Genomic DNA, 15,140 nt, shown 5'->3' with positions numbered 1-15,140 from the left:
ATAACTAGGCAGTATAGCTCAATGGTAAAACATTGGCCTAGCATGTGTGAAGCAATGGTGTGATCTCCCAAACATTACAAAGTACACACAAAGCAAACACACACAAAAACCACATAAACACACACATACACACATTTGGAATATTCATATTATCATATTAAACAGAGGAAATTATCACAAATACTAAAAGTATGTTAATATATGAAATCATAATATTACTCATACTATTTAAAAGTTTAGTAGAAATAAAATAATCACAATATACTTGGATTTTAATAGATTAAGTAAATTGAAAATTAATAGAAGACATGAGAATATTTGCAAATAAGTTTTAAAAATAAGCATTTTGAAACAAATGTCCTTTTATTTTGACAAAAGATTGATGTTACTGGTGTTTTAACTCAAGATTTAGAATATGATAGCGAGGTGCCCTATATAACAGTAGCGAGGGCTATATATCTATTCATTTCATTCTGAATAGTTTTATAATAAGGTCAGAGTTTCTCAGTATCTCTCGAATTACAAACCCTATTTACACTACCCACCATAGCTAGAAAATGGATGCCACAAATCACAATGACGAGCTCAAACTTTTTTTTTTTAATTCAAGTAAAACTATTTCCAAAAAGTGGCCAAGTAATGAAGCATTTCTTAATAAAGTATGTGCTTCTTGAAAATACAGTAAGGATTTGTTACCTGGACAAATATGTTTATAACTATAAGAAAATAAATTTATTTAAAATCATTAACCATATAAAAATTAAGAAAAAATTGTTTAAATAGTCATGTTAAATATTATAAAAGAAAAATACATGTGTCTGAATAATTTACATGTGTAAAAATCATGCAAAAATAAATTAACTAATCCTACAACTCTGAAAAAAATGAATTACCCTAAAGAAACGAAATCATTTAAGCCCAAAATTTGAAATTTAGAAAATAAAATGAAGTGTGCTCTTTAGTTGACTCAATTAAGTGTAAACCCTCTGTATATCGATTTTATAATAAAAATGCATTAACAAAGAAAGCAGAAGTACCCATGGATCAATAGCAACAAAAAAAGCATCAGTATTTCTTGTTTTGAGTATACAAAATTCAATGGAAGGCATTACAATGTTCCTTCCCTATTAAATGTACTCAATACTTTACCTTATTTAGGTAACTGTAACCTCTGTGTACATTACCATTAAAATAAAATTAAATTGAAATTAAAAATAACCCAAATGATATACCAATTAAGAATTCGTAGAAGCCATTGGTTAAAAACTTTGTAAAAAACTGCCATAAATACCCAAGGAATATATTTGATGATATTATTTAATTACTTCAACTTCAGCAGAAAAGCCAAAAGTTTAAAAATTGTTACAAAGTAAAGTAATAAATCAGAATATATTACTATTAATAATAAACATAAGATTAATTTATAGTGGTAGTCCAATATGTAAGAAATGAGGGAATTTGCCATTCATTTGCACTTAATAAGGGAGAAAGAATATTTTAGGTCTTTTTAAATTATCATAAGTTTAATGAAGAAACTATTCTGTCACATCATATGATAGTCAGATAAAGCTGATATTAGAGCAAAGAACAGTTTTTTGAATGTTCATGTATATATTTATTTTGGTTGTGGGAAATTGTGGGTATTTCAACTTGGGGTATATTTTTCTTGCTAGGCTGGCATCATATCAGTGGCTCATTTTAGTATAGGGGTTTCCTTGCCACAAGAACTTGGACCTGATCTGTGCTTTTAGCCTTCCCATCATCAATGGCATCCGAGATGAACATCAACTTGTCCAGCCTGCTACCTTGATTGGCCTGGATCCACAGTCCTTTCCATCGTAGTAATTAGATAGTGAAGGATGGTGGAAATGTTCCAATTCACCCAGCTATAGATTGAGAAGGAATTCCACTAAACTTTTGGCCTGGGTTCTGTTCTCAAGCCTCCTAAGTAGTTAAGAGTACAGATAGGAGCCCATGGTGCCAAGCAGTAACAGCATTTTTAAAGCAATTAGACATATATATGACTTAGGCTTGTGATTACCTCAGGAAATGAATAAAAGAGCAGTGAAGCATAGAGGACAGGCAGAATTTTAACTAGCTACTCAGAGGCTGAATACACTTAACTAGCTACACGGAAGTCTGAAATCTCATGACCACTGTTCAAAGCCAGTTCAAGCATGAAAATACAAGTGATTATCTAAACAAACAAACAAAAGAAACAGAAGTGGTTGAAGGGGTAGACCACTATCCTTGGGCACAGAAGCTGAGGAATAGTTCCCAGGCACTATCAAGCCTCAAGAATGATGAATGCATGCATGAGCACATGCACATGTGTGTTTGCATACTCCCATGCGCATGAACACACACACACACACACACACACACACACACACACACACACACACACACACACAAATGAGCATTTCAATGTGAAGTTCTTTTTTACCTTGCTGTACTTTATTACCCTGTATTAGTTCACAAATTAACAAAATCAGCTAAGGACCTATTTACATAAAATTCATCATGTTTCTCTAAAATCTACTTTCTTTTTGGAAGCTTGCTTTTAATTGACCCAAAAGTAAATTATTCAGGAAGTCTTCATCACTCTCAAGTCTATAGTATTAGATGATTGTTTAGGTTCTTCCTAGCAATATGATTTTGAGAAATCCTGCATCAAATAATATATTTCTTTCACTAGAAGGGAAGCCTCTGTCAAAAAATTAATAATAGGTTTTTCTCCTCCTGGCATGCATCCGTAGTTATATTATCTTCATATATTTCATGATCTGTGTATGGCAAAGACTACCGTGAAAGTAAAAACACCCTTCTCAGCGCTTAGCATTTTTATACCATTCATAGATATGAAGGTGTTTAAATGTTACTGAAATTGCTTTGGAATAAATAACGTTCACCCTGACTATCTTGAGAAAGCAGAATTCGTTTCTCAGCACGTTAGGTAAGAACATCAGGGAAAGAAACAAAAAGTAAAGTTAGGAACAACTCAACACATACATTCAAATGAAACAAAACAAGACAAGAAAACACAAATTAATTCAGTACTCAAGAACCTGCAGGAAATGCAAAGATTTTTTAAAAATCATCTATGACAAGCTTATGAAAATCCTGACTACATGGGAGTGCACTGTTGTGAGAACATTGGCTAAGGCCCAGACTAGACAGAAAAATCTGTACATAACACCATGCACTTGTTATTCTAAATTCCAGGAAGAATAACATAAAGTGGACTGAGACCAAGATCATACACATGTAGGAAGCCAGTTTCTATCTGAAAAAATTATCAGGATAATTTAGGGCAGGACACATGACAAAGTGGTAAGAACACCCATGTAGTGGGCACAAGATACTGTAATATTAGGGATATTAAAGAAAAAAGCTATGATTTTAATAATTGGAATAATTGTAACACTTGAGTATTTGAGTGGAGAAAAATCCATTAGAGAGATAGAATGAACCCACTTTCCAATGCTACTTTAGTGATAATGTTTAGTGGTTCTTCACACAAAACAGAGTTACCTTGCAAATGAGCATGGATATGCATTTGGGTTATGGAAATACTCTACTTACACAGGTGTAAATTAAATAGAATTTTTGTGTAGATTGTAGTTCTTGAACTAAGAGCCGGGTTATGTCCCTGAGCTTTTTCTGTCAAGGCTACCACTCTATTACTTTAAACCACAGTTCCAGTTCTTATTTTCTGTTGGTTGTTTGGAGATAAGAGGTTAATGGACTTTCATGCCCAGGATGGGTTTAAACCATGTTCATCAGATCTCAGCCTCCCGAGTAATCAGGAGTCTAGGTATGAGCCGTCGATGTTTTTAATAATTTAGTAAATTGTATAGTTACAGAAGTTAAAAATTATCGTTGTAACCTGTGTAATATATGTATTTATGTATATATATCAATACATATGGATAGAAATAGTTTAACATATTTTTGTATCTACAGTACATATATGAAATCATCCATTATAAAATAAAATGGAAACAAAAGTTAATAAGGAGCAAAACAAAGGGAATTGTTACACGTTTCTTTTTGTTGAATGAAATATGAATCAGTTTGGAAAAACCATCTCTAACAAAATGGATAATTTCTATTAATTCTAATCCATCTATTTGCCCATATTGTGCATCCTCACACATGAGTGTCAAAATCAAACCACACTTTTTGTATGTATTTAACTCACCTATTATAATTTAGGGGATAGATGAAGTAATCAAATAAAGATTAAAATAATAGTAAGTGAGGCTATGAGTTAGAGCTGAAAAAGATTTTAAATATGATAATAGCTAATTAAAATGAATATTTCTTACTTTTACTCTTGTTATGTCTCTCATTCGCACATTACGAAAGTACATAGAAGGTTCTCACTAAATTTATGTATTAAAAATATATTGAAAAATATGGGCATAGTGTGGTTTTAGCTTATTGAGACATGTATGGGATAGTGTGTTTTTGAGGACTTGCAATACGTTGTGATGGAGATGAAAGGAAGGATGTGCTTATTCTGAAAAACTGGCTAGAGGATTGCTCACAGAAAAATATTGATGAATTCTTAGAAAAGGTTACTGTAAAATCACTTTCACAACCTTGTTCATTACTGCTCTATTCACCACAGCCAAGTTATGGAAACAGCCAAGATGCCATTTGGCGGAGGGATGGTTGGAGAAAGTGTGTCATATATACACAATTGGATTGCATGCATCCATTATGAGGACTGTTACATTATTTGCAAAGAAATGGATAGATCTAAAAATATGCTAAGTAAACGAAGTCAGAATCAGACACACAAAGGACCCATGTTCTGTCACATATTTGGAAGCCAGAATTTTATGCAAGTTAAACAACAGTATTAACCAAAGCTTTCATTTTTCAGAGCAGTATTTAAAAGGTGTAGTAGTATCTTATAAAATTGAACTTTTAATCCAACAAAATGAATACCAGGAAACTATCACCTGGAAGATGTGAGGGGAAGACAAAGGGAAGGAATAAAGAGAGTTATGGAGTAAGAGTGAAGACATTATATTCAATGCAAATAATATGAAAATAGAAAATATTAAAGTGGGGTGAGGTTTGGAAGGGTAGGGAAAAGTTATATAAAGATCCAAACTTAAAAACTCATTTATTGAATGGAAATTCCCGTGTATACCTAGTTAAGATAATAAAAATATAATTAAAAACAATGGAGACATTTGATCTTAAACCCTGTTCTCTTAAACCATGAGTCAATATAATATTTTCTTCCTCAGAAGTTTTCTTTGTAGGTATTTTCCTCATAGTGACAGAAAAGTGATCAATGCAATGAATATCAATACATTACATTGCACATATTAAATCACAGTAAAAATGTTAGAATTCACAACATGATAAAATAAAAGGTAGAATGTGTCAAATGCTAATTGATTGTTTTTCCAAGTACTTTACCTATGGTATATAATTTAATCCTCACAATAATTGCATAAAGTGGAACTCCTTACATTTTTAATTCTCAGTTAATAATATTGAAGTCTTCAGAGTTGGAGTTACTAGTACAACATTGCACACATGGTAAGTGTTAACCTGAGGATCATGTCCCACTGTATCAATTAACCTCATTCTATTTTATGACTAAAATATCAGCACTTAGTCTACAAATTCTAGGAAAATTTCCCAGAATTATTGTTTTCAGTTTCACAATATTTCACTTTATCTTTGTTAGAAAATAGGGAACTGTAATATGAAAAGTCAAAGTTAATAATCAATGCATACCTCCTTGGTGAAAGGAACTGCTAAAGTATTACATTCTTGATTTCTAGCTCAAAATAGTAAAAATCATATTTTATCCCTTTACTCAACACTGCAATGCCTGGGGACCATATTTCTGTTTAACACTGTCTTACTGAAAGAATGACCTCCCCAATTCCTGATGGAAACAGACTGCAGGTCTTATGGACCAATCATTTTCACATTGCAGCTCAACTAAGTTGTTTACCATTCGAAGTATTTTGATTGCTTTTTGTACCTAACATTTTGAGAGAAAGGTACTACTTTAAAATGCTGTTAAAGCAAGACTGATATAAAAATCACCTTTGACCCCACATAAATATGTTACCTTTCCTATACCCAAAAATGCATTCTGACCTATCATTAATGTTAGGAATGAGAGGATAAAAAATCATAGACACCAAGACCTAAGTATGAATTAAAAGACTCTCCAACTTGTGAATACTATTGGTTTAAAAAGAAATGAAGGGCTTGGAAGGTGGCTTAGTGGTAGAGCGCTTGCCTTATATGCATGAAGCCCTGGGTTCGATTCCTTAGCACCACACAAGCAAAAAGAAAAAAGCTGGAAATGACGCTGTGGCTAAAGTGGTAGAGTGCTAGCCTTGAGCTAAAGAGCTGAGGGATAGTGCCCAGAGTTCAGGCCCCACTACCGGACCCCTCCCCTCCCAAAATAAAGACATCAATACTACCAAATTTTTTCAAAATTTCTTATGATACTGAAGACTAATGAAAATAACTCATGTTCATGGGAGTAGAACACAAAACACAAGATTAATCCTAATCATATTAAAAGACCTTTATTTATACTACAAATTCACTCATAACTACAAAGATTCTAAAAATAACTGAAGCACAGTGACACAAAAATAATTTAACTGCATCATGTACATTCAAAGGACTGTGCTAATAGAAAACAAAATTATACTTATAATTAGGTTACCCAATTCACTTACATTCTTTTATTCTATTTCTTTTAGTTTCATAAAAACTGGCTTTACATAAAATGATGCATAAAAAGCCAATATAGCCACTTACATTTTCAGATCTTAACAATATTTATTTCACAAATGTCTTTAGCTGTATAGTCAAAGAACTAAAATATTACTAAAACATTTATATGTTTTTATGAAATTGCAAAACTCTCTCTGGGGGGGCTGGGAAGGTGGCTCAGTGGTAGAGTGCTTGCCTTGTATGCATGAGGCCCTGGGTTCGATTCCTCAGCACCACATAAGCAGAAAAAGCTGGAAGTGGCACTGTGGCTCTAGTGGTAGAGTGCTCGCCTTGAGCTAAAGAGCTGAGGGACAGTGCCCAGGCCGAGTTCAGGCCCCATAACTGGCAAAAAAAAACAAAAACAAAAAAAACAAAAAAACAAAAAAAAAAAACCTCTCTCTGGGGTGTTATTTATATTGGAAAAGATATTAGAAAAGCCTTATTTGTTAAAGTTGTGATAGTTACTCCCACAAAAGAACTATTAATGAAGAAAGCTTTGTATGTACAAAACAACTTCAAATGCATCCACAATCTGGAGATAACACATGTTTTTGTTTTTTTAAAAATATATATCTAACAAGTATAGATACAATACTGATTTTCAGTCATTATGATGGGATATTCAAACCTTAAAAATACGGGGTTTATTATCTTGGTGTGAATAGATAAGGTCTTACAAAGAAAGTTATTTTCAACTGAAATCCGGAAAGAGTTTATCCACCTTGAGTTTCACAGAAATACCCTGAGAGTAATACCTATTTGGTCAAGTCGGTCAAAATCACTCCATGAATATTTCTTAAAAATATAACCAATTTAAGAAGTCAAATACACATTTTGTACAGTCATCTTACAGAATAACTTACTACCTAATTATATGTGTATATTTTTACCTAACATATATTAAGAAATAAAAATGATCTCTTTTATCTAACTTATGTTGTAAATGCTTTGATTATGATGATTTTATTACTTAACAAATAAAATTTACTGAAATGACAGGACAGAACACTTATAAATAAAAAACATTGCAACACAGCTCTTTGCAGCCTCACCCTGTTCATATTGGCAAGCAATATTGCAAGAGCAAACTCACACACATAAACACACATGTGTGTGCACGAACACACACATATACACACATGCTAAATTCAGGGTTTATTGTACAAAAAAGTTCAAATAAAATATTAGTGATTTGGACAAATGATAATTTGCCTTATTACAAAATAATACATAATCCAGTCACCATGGTAGTAACATTTTATCTGCCCCGCCACCTGTGACCACTTAATTTATTTTAGGTAATTATTAAACTAATTCATTCCTTCATTAGTTAAATACTAATACTAGAGCTTGAACTCAGGGCCTAGCTCTGTCCTAGAATTTGTTTTTTTTATTTGTTTTAGTTTTCTCAAGGCTATCATTTTATTGCTTGTACCATTTCTAGCTTTTGCTGGTTACTTTCAAACCAGAATCTAATGGACTTTTTTTCTTGGTCTGGTTTCAAACCACAATAATCAGATTTCGTCTTTCTGATTAGCTTGGAATAAAGACATGAGCCACCAATGTGGCTCCTACTTTTTCCTATACTTATATATTGCACATACTTAGCAATTTAATATTGAGAGTATAGAAGCAAGTTGTATAGTGATTATATTGTTCTGTCAGAAATTCAAGTTAGTAATGTAAATTTCTTCTTAAGACCATACACAAAAAATACATACGAAGAAATCTGATGATGTGTGTGTATGTGTGTATATGTGTGTGTATGTATGTGTGTGTGTGTGTGTGTGTGTGTACTGTTGCAATATGTTTCACATATAAGTACTGTGCAGGGGTGTCCAGACATTCACAGTAATTGCGTGAATATCTGCCTTGAGCTACCAATTCATGGACAATGTCTAAGTGTCCACTCTAGGCTTCCCGATGAAGAGGGGTATACTCATCCTCATCCTCAGTATTCATATGACTGGCCTTTTTTGAAAGTAGTCTCTGCACTATATAGTAAGTTGCAAGTAAAGCACTCTACCACTGAGCCAGCAACCCAGTCCAAGGATTAAGATTCTTATTTATAATTTGGTCAAAGCTATGTCTCTTTATGTAGGCTACTAAAATGTATTTACTAATTTCAATAAATACATAAATTCTATTTCAATCTCTTTTAACAAATAAAAAATAAAATTCTTTACTTTGTAAATGGATCAGAAGCATGGATTTTTTGGCCAGCTAGGTCATTGAACATCTGTATCTCTCTTCCTCTCTCTCGTTCATGATTCTCATAGACAATAAGTTGATCCATAATTATCCTAATTTATTTTGCTTTTATATTTTTGGTTGCATCATTTCACTTTCTGCTCTGCCATTTTCCAAATCAGCACCACATAAACAGAACCGCAGAAGTGGTTCTGTGGCTCAAGTGGTAGAGCACTTGCCTTGATTTGAAGAGCTCAAGGACGGTGCCCAAGCCCAGAGTTCAGGCCCCACACCTAATTTTTTTAATAAAGAATCTAAATCCTTGATGATTCTATTAACAATTCTGACAAATCAGTTGAATCACACTTTTCTTGCACAATGAAAGAAGAGATCCAGGCTAGGAAAGCAGCTAGAAAAGACAGGCAGATTGTATCTGTGACAAAACTTTGTGGAAAATGGTATCAAAGATTACTTACTGGTGATCCATTTGCATTGAAAGTATGATGCTGAACTATTGTTTGCTGATTCTGACCTATTGCTTTGATCATTATATTATCCAAGAAGAAAAACTGAAATTTAATTGATATCAAAGGACTACTAATACATGTGGACTCCTCATTAAGCATCTTCAATCATCAAAATCAACTGAAGAAAATAGATAGGCCTATTTTTTAGATGAAAACAAGTGTCTTTAAAAAAAAACAAGAATTTAGGTAGTCATACAAAGGACTTCTATTTTACTACTGCACTATACATTTTTTTCTAAGGTTGGTTACCAGTAAATAATGGATCTATTAGAAAGCACTTAAAGCTCATATATTGAATAGTAAGTTCTCTTACACTATATCTTGGTATTTTCCAAATCATTTACATAGAAGGCATTGTTTCCTATTTTCTCCTTTCTAGAATAAGCTGCCTATGAAGACAGCACTGGTCCTCATTTTCAGTCTGTGCATTTGAATACGGAGGAAAATCTTTCCTCTGCTCTCTATCAATTCACTACTCTCCAGTTAGAATAATTTAAAATAGTAAAAATGGAAAAAGAGAAAATAAATCATGGTGGATTAACATATGCAGAAAATTCACCAGATTTTTCTGACCAGTACAACCAACCTGAACTATTGGGGACATACATGGACACTTTATTTCCACTGGTACTCAAAGTCTCTGGTTAGGCAATTCTGATGAAGACAAGGAACAAGATGAAAACGTGAGAAAGGTATCAATTGCAAGAAAATAATGGAGAAGAATCCATGCAAATTTCTTCTTTGGGATGTCGAAATGAATCGGCTTACTACAGTACCGAGACTATTTTTCAAAAAGGCCACTCATATGAACACTAGAGATGAGGTAAGTATACCCCTCTTCATCAGGAATCCTAAAGTGGACATTTAGACATTGTCCATGAGTTGGTAGCTCAAGGCAGATATTCATGCTATAATTCTGAATGGCTTGGCAACCGTGCACAGTGCTTATATGTGGAATAATACCAGAATGGATTCTTTCTTACTTCATCATGATGCAGATACCAATCTCCAAACTAAAGTCCTCTTGACCCCCTTGAATCTTGTTGCTGGGAATTGAAATAGCAAAGATATGCTGTACCTCCTTCTGTTGAATCATGATATCAAACCGGATCTGAAAAACAACTTGGAAGAAACCTCATCTGATATTGCCAAAAGGATAAGTATGTATCACTACTTTTGAAGTAGTGGAAGGCTGTACAAATTGTACTCCTATGTAGTAATGGTTTGGTTAAGTTTCTTAAATTTCAAAAGTGCCAGTCCATCCTTTCTGTCCCTACAAAATATTTTCATAATACAAAACAACAGTAATATCTTAATTTAAAAATTTATGGATTCCATGGTATTCTTCCACGTGAATTGCATGACTTTGGTCTCAAAATGTATTTAAGAGTTGTTTGTATGCATCTATAATGATTTCTGCAGAGTTTGGAATATTTTTAATTTTATTTTTTCTGTTGAAATGAATAGTATAGAAATTAAAGATAATCCTGGTGATTGTCTGAAAAAAGTATCTATGTTTCTATAAAGTTCATAATCTATTTCATTGTCTTCTAGATATAATACTTTGCAGTCTATATTGTTTTATAATATAAAGGTTCATTAATAAATGTGTCCTTTCAGATTACATTCTATATAGAAAAAGTTTAAGATTCCTTTTTTCCCGAGGTCCTTATATTATTTTATTTCTTTGGGATAAAAAGATAATGTTATCTAATTTCAAGTTTTTTAAAGGTTATTCTATGTAAGGGCCGTTCGAAGGTGAAGATTTAATACACTGATGTCAAACTAACCTGTAATTCTATGAATTACAGGTTTTGTTACACTTGATTTTTGTAATCAACTTTTTAATAACTGTTTTTCATTTCTTGCATTTGAAGAATGAAAAATATGGAATACTTCACACATTTTCATATCATCCTTGTGCAAGTGCCATGTTAATCTCTGTATTGTTGTAATTTGGGTAGACCGACTGCTGAAGCATGGAGTATCCTCTTAGTTTAAGTAGTTAATGATGCAATCTTTATACAGGCATATATCCTTGGTTGCCTATTTGTAACAAGGAACCTTTATTGTTCCTAAATATGCTATTGATCTTATTTCTATAAATTTCTGTATATAGTGGGAAAAACTTATATTGTTTGGTCGATTGCTCACATTTGCAATTTTTTGTCAATGACTATTTTGTCGTTTTCATTTGAAATTTGATCATATTTTGAAGCCTTTATAGCTAAGTCCAAAGGTGATGGCTTTTCAAGTACTTATCAACGGAGTTAGCGTTGTGGAGCTAATGGATTCAAAGTAAGCCTTGCATAAGAGCTACTTCTAAACTTCTGCAGCTTAAAATTTCCTAAATGAGGTCTCAGTGGTACAAATGTGTTCCTTACCCTTCACCCTTCTTCCATGTAGGAACAGACCAACCAGAATATCTTACCCTGACAGCATAGTTTTCTTACTGGAACAAAATTAATCTTAGTTACAAGGGTTCATAGAGAGATGAACACTGCAGACCGAAATATTCAGAATAGAAGGTATTTTATCAAAATATAATTGTTTATTATACCTATCATTTTAAAAGTAGCTAAAGCCAAGAATGTGAAAAAATTGTTCATATGCATGTTTACCTAATATCCTGGCCTGTCTACCATCCAACAAGGCAGGAACTTACACTACTGACTTTCTATCACCAGATATTTCCATACCTCCTAGAGAAGTCCATATGTTTCTCCTCGATATTAGGCTTAAATTGGTTATGTTTTAATCAAAGTGTTTCCTCTTGCCTCCAGGCTGTAAATTTACAAATGGTAAAGTTTTAGGTCTAACTCTACTGAAAACTGAGGTAGAGATAATGGAATAATACTTTAAAGCAGAGTTGCCTTTGATACCCTAACCACAACAGAACAATGAATAACAATTTCTCATAATATATATACTTATATATTTTATATTTATATGTATTGATCTTAAATTTCACACAGTGACTCTTACTAGAATTGATTGATAATTTGACAAATAAATTGAAATTTATTCCCATAAATAGATTGAAACATGAATAATTAGGTTTAGAATATATAATAGAATATAAAAAGTATCAATGCAATGTCCTCGGTATAAACTTGTGATACCTTCTAAGTGTTCGTGGTCTTCTGAATTCACATAGTAAAAAAAAACAGTATTGTTTTCCTCTAATCTAGAAGAGATTTTACACTGCTGCTGTGTATATTGTGTTAACTCGCTAGTCCCAAAGTGTTTTTCTCCATATTTCTGAAACATTCTTACTGATTATACCCAAATTTTGCTGATATGATGCCTAAAAGCTATTATTCTTCTGCAGTACCCACGGGTCTGAGGATATCAGGTCCCAGTTATCTGCATCATCAGGTAACATGGGCAAACCTTCTCATCTTGGCCCATGCAACATGCTAACAGAAAGTAATTAAAGACCCATCTCAATTTCTCACTTCCTATGATATTTCAGTGCCCCAATTCATTGCAGGAATTAGCAGTAAGCAATTGTGAAATGTAAGGCAACTTAAAATGAATGATGAGATCACAAAATATGAGAGAAAGTAATGTAGTTCAAACTTTCAATTTACAGATGAGCAGCCCATATGAGTAAACAAAATCCCAAATGTCACAAGATTATTTTTAATACCCCTCTCTTAATGATGAATGAAAGATTGCAGTCCAGCATAAGTAGGCAAAAAAATAATTCCTGGAATGATAGATCCATAATTGTTCTACCAAGGCTAGGAAAACTTGACTTAGAGGTCCAATATAATTTCGAAAAACATTAATTGAGAAGACCCTTAGTACTTCAAAACACTGGTACTTCAGTAAATCTTGGTTCTGTAGTATAAAAATGTTGTCATTCTCAAACCAATGATAACCTACATTTAATCTCTTGAAAGTATATAACTTTTCAAATAAACTTTTTAAAATCATATTCACCAAAATAACACTTGACAAGTAAATGACAGTGACATTAAGTTTTTCAAGTGTAGGAATCAAGTTACAATAGAGTTGATTTATTTACTCAGCACTAATGCCAAATAAGTTCAACCATTCATTAAAGTGTAGAAATAGTATCTCCCACCATTTGCGTTGATCAGTAGGTGCCTTCCAGAAATGTGTAAAATAGATCAGCCTCCCATAATTCAAACCCAAATATTGGATAATAAAGTAAATTTCATCACATAAGAATGCACACTTTAAAAAGTTACTAATAGTTGCCCAATCATGTGTTGCCTTATCATATTTTCCCTATCTGTCTAACATAGTAAGAAATATGACTTTAAGTCTTGATTATGGGTACTGATCAGATATGTGATAAACGTAAAATTTGTCTTCTATTTCTATCATATTACTCTACAGTAATAAAATTTAGTTTTCTTCTTTGTCCAAAACTTATAGGTAGTAGAAAATATCATCCCATGTAAAATAAAATAATCACACACCAATGTACAAAGCCATTTATAAAAACTGGTAGCTAGCTATAAATTCTAAGTGATTTTTAAACTTTCTTGTTGACTAAAGATTAATCTTCCAAAAAGATGAGAATAAAATCATGTCTAGGTGCTTCACGTCTCCAGTCTTACAAATTGTTATTGCAGATGAATGAATTATGGAAATATAAGCTGACATCAGTTCAAGTATATGCAGGATTGAAACTCCATGGAATGTATATAAGCCTTTCAAACTATTAACTGACAGTTTAACAGAATGACTATCAGGATATTGAAACCAGAAAGGAATAATATTAAAGACATAAAATGAATGAAAAATGGAACAAGGGGCAAGTACAGCTAGAATACTCAATGTACACATGTAATAAAGGAAGTGGTAAATCTGAAATAAGTCTTGGAGAAAGGGTTGGTTAAGAATGATAGAAGTATTGCCTCTGATCCAGGAGCACTGGACAATTAGGTGGACATATTTAATTCCAACCCACTTGTGCAACCTTTTGAAATTCAGTTAAAAACACAACTACAAACAAAAACACACAAAAATCACAACCAAACAGCAATCTCTAAAAAGTATTTATATGACCTCACAAAATTTTAAGCAGTTAATGAAGGGCAGTCTTGGGAAAAGCAAACAAAGCTGTTCAAAGATGGCAGGTTAGGGTAGGGGAGAATTTTGAACAGATTTGAATAGACTGTCAAAGGTTATAAATCACCTACATCGACTGAAAATATTTTCTTCTGTGAGTATTCTTTTTTTTGGGGGGGGCGGTCGTGGGGCCTGAACTCTGGGCCTGGGCGCTGTCCCTCAGCTATTCATCTCAAGCCTAGCGCTCTACCATTTGAGTCACAGCTCCACTTCCGGCTGTTTTCTTTTTGCCTATGTGATGCTGAGGAATCGAACCCAGGGCCTCAGGCATGCAAGGCAAGCGCTCTACCACTGAGCCACTTTCCCCGTCCCCATTCTGTGAGTATTCTTTGTCTGAACTGGTTACTCCAGTCCTGAGACACTCTTCATAGCTGACGAAAATAGAATGGAAGAAACAAGATAAAGAACCCATTACACCACTGGAGAGATAACAGTCCTCTATGGTTTTTCTCATCTTTCTCCACTACTCTTTTCTCATACTTTTAATAATGTGATTTTGAATTACATCTTTCCTTCTTTTTGAGAGAATTACTGTTTGGTAAT

General features: G+C 33.1%; 1 long non-coding RNA gene and 1 other non-coding gene across 2 annotated transcripts in view; both read right to left on the bottom strand.

The window, feature by feature from the left end:
- The window catches only part of LOC138818535 (uncharacterized), a 58,157-nt gene that overhangs the window by 23,309 nt on the left and 19,708 nt on the right, over positions 1–15,140 (bottom strand). The window lies entirely within an intron of this gene.
- LOC138818538 (U6 spliceosomal RNA) lies at positions 11,370–11,471 on the bottom strand. The gene has a single exon (XR_011369185.1). It is a non-coding gene; the product is annotated as a U6 spliceosomal RNA (small nuclear RNA).

The sequence above is a fragment of the Dipodomys merriami genome, unplaced genomic scaffold (genome assembly GCF_024711535.1).
Source record: "Dipodomys merriami isolate MVZ:Mamm:240054 unplaced genomic scaffold, mDipMer1.0.p SCAF_773, whole genome shotgun sequence".
In the NCBI taxonomy this organism is placed as follows: domain Eukaryota; kingdom Metazoa; phylum Chordata; class Mammalia; order Rodentia; family Heteromyidae; genus Dipodomys; species Dipodomys merriami.
This window is presented reverse-complemented; position numbering and strand designations above follow the sequence as displayed.